The sequence below is a fragment of the Mesocricetus auratus genome, unplaced genomic scaffold (assembly GCF_017639785.1).
Source record: "Mesocricetus auratus isolate SY011 unplaced genomic scaffold, BCM_Maur_2.0 Super-Scaffold_100020, whole genome shotgun sequence".
Lineage (NCBI taxonomy): Eukaryota > Metazoa > Chordata > Mammalia > Rodentia > Cricetidae > Mesocricetus > Mesocricetus auratus.
Window position 1 is genome coordinate 35,314,327 of NW_024429201.1, and position 7,124 is coordinate 35,321,450.

Consider the following 7,124-nt stretch of genomic DNA (forward strand, 5'->3'; position numbering starts at 1 on the left):
TAGAGATCTGTCTGCCTCTGCCTCTACCTCCCGAGTCTTGGGATTAAAGGTGTGTATCACCACTGCCTGATGCTATGCTTGTGGCTACATTTGCATTTTGATCTCCAGTGGCTTTGTTAGACTATAAACAATATGTCACCGCAGAAATCACAGAGTTAAGTGCCCGTGTGTCATCAATGCCAATACTGAAGTCACGAGGAAATATTACAGACAGAGTTTCTGATAAGGATGACAACGAGACATATGATAAAGAACGCTAGGAAAAAATGTCTGCCTCAACCCACTTCGTTGGCTTTCTATTGCTGTGATACAGTCCATTATCAAAAGCAATTTGGGGAGGAAAGGGTGTATTTGGGTCTACATATCCCAGTCCTGGTCAATCATTGAAGGAAGTCAAGCTAAGCCTCGGAGAGCAAGTGCAGCAAAGACCCTGAAGGAATGCTGCTTACTTGATTGCTCCCATTGACTCACTCGACTTGCCTTTTCATTCTAACTAGAACCACCTGCCTAGGGATGGACAACAGGCAGTTACCTGGGCCCTTTCATATCAATAAGTAATGAAGAAAACGCCCTTCAGACTTGCTTGCTGTACAATCTGATGGAAGTGCTTTACCTATCCTTTTCCCGAATGACTCTAACTTGTGTCAAGGTAACAAAAGAAACCCAACCAGTGCATCACTCAAATCACTGAAAGAGTCAGCACAGCTAGAGAACATGAATGTTCTGGTTCGTTTCTGTTCTAGGGGTGTGACACCCAGACGAAAAGAAATTTATAGGAGAGGAAGTTTCTTTCAGCTTACATTTCCAGTTACAGTCCATCATTGTGGGGGAAGTCAAGGCAGGAACTCCAAACAAGTCACATTCAAAAACACATAAAAAATGCATGTATGCAAGCTCACTTGTTTGTTTGTTTGTGCTGTGCTGTTTGTCTTTTTACACAGCTCAGGAACCCTTGCCTAGGGAATGGTACCACCACAGTGAATTAGGTCTTCCCATGTCAGTTACCCTAATGGAGATAATCTGCCACAGACAAGCCCAGAGACCAACGCAATGTTGACAATTCCTTACTGAAACTAGCCTTTGCAGATAATTCTAGGATGGAAGAAGTTGTCAAATATATTACCCACCACCGTGAGAGAATCAGAGTTAATCTAATTTGTGGTATCATGGGCTATTCCATTTTCTTTTCTGATTTGAACTGTTTTGTCTCTTTAATTAATCCAGCTGAAGATCTACAAAATTAATTTTTTAAATTTTATTTCATTTATCGATCCTGTGTGTGTATCTTCCCAACACTTCTTGCATATATGTGTATTCCTGTACCAGACAACCTTCCGAAATTGAGGTCAGTTCTCTCCTTCTACAATTTGAGTCCCAGTGATCAAGAGGCTTGGTGGTGGGTGCCTTTTCTCACTGAACCATCTCATTTAGCCAGTCCATGTTCATTTATCAAATACAAATTATATGTTCATTTTTCTTTGTTATTGATTGTCTAATCTTTATTTCATTTGTTTATCTCATGACCATTATTATTTGTTTCTAACTTTGGGCGAAGTATTTTCTTGTTATGGTAACATCCCCTTCATTAATTAATTAAAATAGATATCTCTATGAGCTCCCCTCTTAGGACTGATTGTTACCCTATCCCTGGGTCTTGGTGTTTTATGTTTCCATTTTTGTTTCAAGACACTTTGTATTTGTTTTTTGACATATGGGCAGCTCAATGGCATGATATGTAATATCTACACATTATTTTTTTTAACATTTTTTATTTTAATTTTAAATAGCTTGTTTTACATGTCAATCCCAGTTCCCTCTCCCTCCCCTCCTCCTGCCCTTACCTTCCCCCTCCCTCCCACCCTATTGCCAAATCCTTCCCCATAGGGGATATCTAGAGTCTGTCATTTTACTCTTGGTAGGGTCCAGGCACTCCCCTAAGAGTCCAGGCTGAGAGAGCATCTCTCTTTGTGCTATAGGCACATGAAGACAGTTTGTATACCAGGGATAGCACTGATTCACAGCTCAGGGCCCCATAGGTTGCCCAGGCCTTCTCACTGACACTCACATTTGGGGGGTCCAGATCAGTCCCATGCTGGCCTCCCCACTGTCGGTCTGGGGTCCAAGAGCTCTCCCCTGTTCAGATCAGCTGTCTCTGCTGGTTTTGCCAGCCCATTCTTTGCCAATTTGCTCATCACTCCTCTCTCTCTGTCACTGGGTTCCTTGGGTTCAGTTCAGTGCTTAATTGTGGGTGTTTGCCTTGGCTTCCATCAGTCACAGGATGAAGGCTCCCGGATGGTTATAGACATCAAGTTCATTATCAGGAATGGGCATTTGGGGTGGTCCCTCCACTATTGCTTAGCTTGCCAATTGGTGTTATCCCTTTAGATCACTCGAGGTCACTCTGGTGCCTGATCTGTCTTCGAACCTATGATTCCCTCTTCCCCCTATTCTACCCCCACCCCCTCAACTTCCTGTTCCCCCATGACCAACTCCCTTCCTCTTCACCCCCTCTCTTCTTCCCAGGTCCCACTCCCCCCCACCCCTCGCCATGTTCCCCATCCATTCAGAGGATCTTGTCTCCATCCTTTGATGGTCTGAATATTATAGAAATGAAGAATTCTGGAACTGCTGTGTAGACCTCAAAGTACTGGTTGGCCATACTGGAATGGATGAGGAAACGGGTCTGTCCCTCCTTGCAGGTGAAGTTCAGTTCATTAAAAGGAACTGCAGTAGATGTGAAGATAAAGGAGGTGCTGAAGCTATACCATGAGCTGATGGTGTGTGCAACAGATGGCCAGGATCTTCTGATGGGCTGCGAGTGCCCCTGAAGCAGCTGCATTCTCGGACCAGTTGTTGGATATGATGCTGAGCCTGATTGCTGGATTCTCCAGTAGTTCTAGCCTGACTGAAGGAACAGCTTGAAGATACCACAGAGAAGAATGAGGCTTAGCTGGGGGAGCTCTTCTCCAGCCCCAGCCTGTGGGTGATCTTGAAGCCTGAGAATGACCCATGGCCCCTAGACATGCAGTCCACTCTCAACAAGCAATGTGATAATTTGCCAAAGGCTGGTCCCTCTGTCCAGTCAGAAGAACAGAAGGTGGCAGATCTGCCAGGCGGCTGCAGGAGAGTGCTACTAAGCTTCAAACACTTGGAGACCAGGGCTTTGCAAGGCATAAAGCCAGAGCCAACAGCAGTACCATAGGCCAGAAGCTTTGTCTGGTCATCTCGTACTTATTCCTGCCCACCTTGGCATTCTTGCAAGTCTATGTGAATGAGCTAGGTGAGTACAGCCAGCATCCACTACCCAGCCTGCACTCAACTGACTCCATCATCCGAGCTGTTTATTTGACCCTGGCTTCCTGTGGCCAATTATTGAGAGCAGTGATGGAGATTGCAGAAACCTCTACTGAAGCTGTGGAAGCATCCAGGAGGTAGCAAGGACAGCTGAACTATTGAAGCAGCAGTAAATTGGGATTAATGAAGTAACACAGAAGTACAAGACCCTCACTGACAGATTGCACAGAAGACCCTTCCTGGAGCTGTCGTGGGGGGGGAGGGGAGTTTCAGTCCTTTTCATGGCCTGTATGCAGGTCTACTTGCTTGGTATCTGCAATTTGGAAGAAAGAAGGAAGAGGAAGGTAGAGAAGGCAGGAAAAGTAAGTAAGACAGGAGAGCTAGAAATAAAAGAAACCTCATGCCCTGAAATAAAAAGAAATAAAACAACTCTCAAAAGATATAGGGAAATTTAGATGATTTCCCATATCCCACTTGACCACAAATGGAACACTGCTAGATATTAACAGCTGTAGAGACTACAGAAAGCATAAAATTCATGGAAAACAAGTATTACACTATTACATTAAAGTTGGCTCACTGAAGAAATAAAGATGATATATATATATATATACATATATATATATGGAGAGAGAGAGAGAGAGAGAGAGAGAGAGAGAGAAGTGAGCAAAGGCAAAAATCTTTAGCATAAAATGAAGACAATCCTAAAAGGAAAGTTTATAGGACTAAATGACAAAAATGACAATGTGTAAAAATTTTAGATCTAAGCCTGATCAATCAATGACTGACCTTAAGTCTTTGGAAAAACCAGGGTAAACCACACCTTAAAGCAACAGGTAAAAAGAAATAATCAAAATCATTGGAGACATTAGGTAGAAACCAAAAATGCAAAGAAACAAAAACTCAAAAAGTTGGTTCTTTGATCACCAATCCTAAGCAATTATAATCAAAAGAAAAAGAGAGAATACCAAAATTCATGAAATTAGAAATGAAAAGAAAGATATTTATAAGACATGCCAATAATATATAGAAAATCTCAGGGCTATACTTTAGAAAACTCTATTCCACTAAATTGGAAGCTCTAAAAAATGGGTGAATTTCTAGACACATATGATATACCTACCAAATTTAAACCATGAAGAAAACTGAATTTAGGTCAGTGGTTCTCAACCTGTGGGTTTTACCTCTTTGGGGGTCACATATTAGATATGAACACAAGATATTTATATTAAAATTCATAAGAGTAACAAAATTACAGTTATGAAGTAGCAACAAAACAATTTTATGGTTGTGGTCACCACAACACAAAGAACTGTATTTAGGGGTCACAGCATTAGGAAGTTTGAGAGCCACTGTTGTAGCCATACAACCACCAACAAGATTAAACCATCAATAAAATGACTTCCAGCTAATATAAGCCCAGAACCAGTTAAATTCACCGGAGAATTGCACAAGAACTTCAAACAACAGATTTAATGTGTTGTTGTTGTCCTTGTTGTCTGAGACAAGTTATCAATACTCAGTCCTGACTGGCCTGAAAATCTCCATGTAGGGCAGATTGACCACAAACTGTGTGAAATTTCTTGACTCTGGGAAGTCATTACTAGTACTGGGAATGCAGATGCAATCCAGACTCTCCTAATTCCTGCTCTGAAACTCATTACTTAAATAATTAACCAAAAAGAAAGGGAAAAGATATTAAAAGAAATAGTAACTCTGTAGTTACTCCTACTAGGCATTCCCACCTCCGTATGTTTATTTAAGTGAATTAAAGTAAAAGTCTTAAGGAGGTATTTGCATTTCTTTTCCATTGTAACTTTGTTCTCAGTAGTTAAAATATGGAGCTATCCTAAGTGCTAAGCAAAGAGAGGAGAGTAGAAATTGTAACATATTTATTACTTATATAACGATAAACTACTTACATACTTAATCTTGCGTATACTGTGGGGACCCATAAAAGTGACTTAAGGTCAGAGAGTTGGAACCTCTTTCAAGATTAAAAGCCAAGGACCTAAACGTCTAAGGTTTGGTTACTAGATGTCTTAATTCTCAAGGCCAGATAACAGAATATTGATCTAAGGTGTGGTTACTAGATGTTTGATAATTAATGAAGTAATTATGTCTGTTCGTTTCTTGTATTATTGGAAAGGAAGTCTTTTTGCCAATTCCCCCCTTTTTGGTTGGGGTGTATAAGAACTTTGAATAATAAACTAGGGGTTGATCACAGTATTTACTGAGTGCCCTCCCAACTCTATCTCTTATCTCTTGCCTATTTCTTTTCTCAATCCACACTCCTCCTCTCAAGCACAGACTGGATAAGTCTGATGGACCAGATAATACACTCATATACATATGTGACTGGTATTTGTTTATTAAAAGGAAGGACAACTTTTTACTTCACACATGAGTAAATTTGAAGTATATTATGTTTACTAAGTATAATCAGTCAGATAAGGAAAGACAAGCAATTTATAACCTTATTTTATATAGAAAAACTAAATTGTGGAAGCAAAAGGCAGATATTGGTTACCCAGAGCCATGACAATTGAGCCATAGGAGAGGTTGTTCAAGGTGTAAGGGGTATCAGTTATAAGGAACAGAAAAACAGCTTACAGCTTAGGCACATAGCAGAGGGAGGATAATAATAATACCTAAGCATACTTAAAATTGTTTAGCAGGGTAAATCATAGCTCTATTCACCACACAGTAAATAATTATGTGAAGTGACTGAAAGACTAATGAGTTTGATTGCGTGTGGACAATTTCATCACTTCACCAAGTTAAAAGTATTGAATATGTGCAACTTTACAGCCACAAGAAAGTAGACAGCTACTATATTCCCCACAAATCACATATTGCTAGGTATAGAGACACAGGTGTTTCATATATGTATTTACCCATTAAAAATAACCAACAGTTACTTATTTCAATGCAAATATTTCCTTGGTGTCTTGGGACCCCTCCCATGGCAGCTTTCTACTACCATGATGTTGGTTTTACCAGATTAGGGAAATTATTCTTTGTCTGCTGGGAAAGGTTTATATTTGCCACTGGCACTTATCAAAATGATGCTGAAATGATATAAAAGCAGTCTTGATAAGATTTTTACATATCCATTGAAGCTATTTCACATCTGGAATGGCTAAATTGAAGCAATCTTCACAGGAAAATTAAACCACCAAAAATAATATGATAATAAACCATTGCAACACATTGCAGCTTTATATCAATGATGCTAAGCTAATGTGAGAAGTGCAGAAATCTCAGCTCTGTAACCATTCAGGATGGAATAAATAAAAACTTATGACAGAACAAATTAAAGAGTGAACAATTTAATACCATAATTAGTAGTGAGAAATGTAAAAATTAGTAATTATTGAAGAAAACATATGTTTAATGTATTAACTGCTGCTATTAAAACTATATTATACTATTTTGTCAGATTATGTAATGAGTGAGATTTTTCCAGAGCTTAAGCTACTTCCTGATAAGGAGGACGATTAGGTTTGAAGAAAGCCTCATTATTTAGGCCATAGTTTACTGTACATTAATTCTGTATTATTCTTTGCACACTGGGAGGTCTGATTCAATTGTAAAAATAGGATTTTAAAAGTGTTTGATGGGATGTCCAAAAACAATATTTAGCAACTGGAAATTTAAGGTCAGTAAATAAATCTACAGTCTCCATTTGTAGCATAAACACATAAGATTTCAGGAGGTACAGTTTGCAAGCATCAGGTGACCCTGATAGATTCTGAAACTTTTCTCTCTGCAGAGATTCCAAGAATGACACACTACCTCACAATACTCCCAGGAGTATTGGTATATGC

The 7,124-nt window shown here is 39.5% G+C and overlaps 1 pseudogene; it reads left to right on the forward strand.

Annotated features, from left to right (window-relative positions):
* Positions 1 to 628: 628 nt before the first annotated feature.
* LOC101837030 lies at positions 629 to 6,798 on the forward strand (annotated as a pseudogene).
* Positions 6,799 to 7,124: the final 326 nt, after the last annotated feature.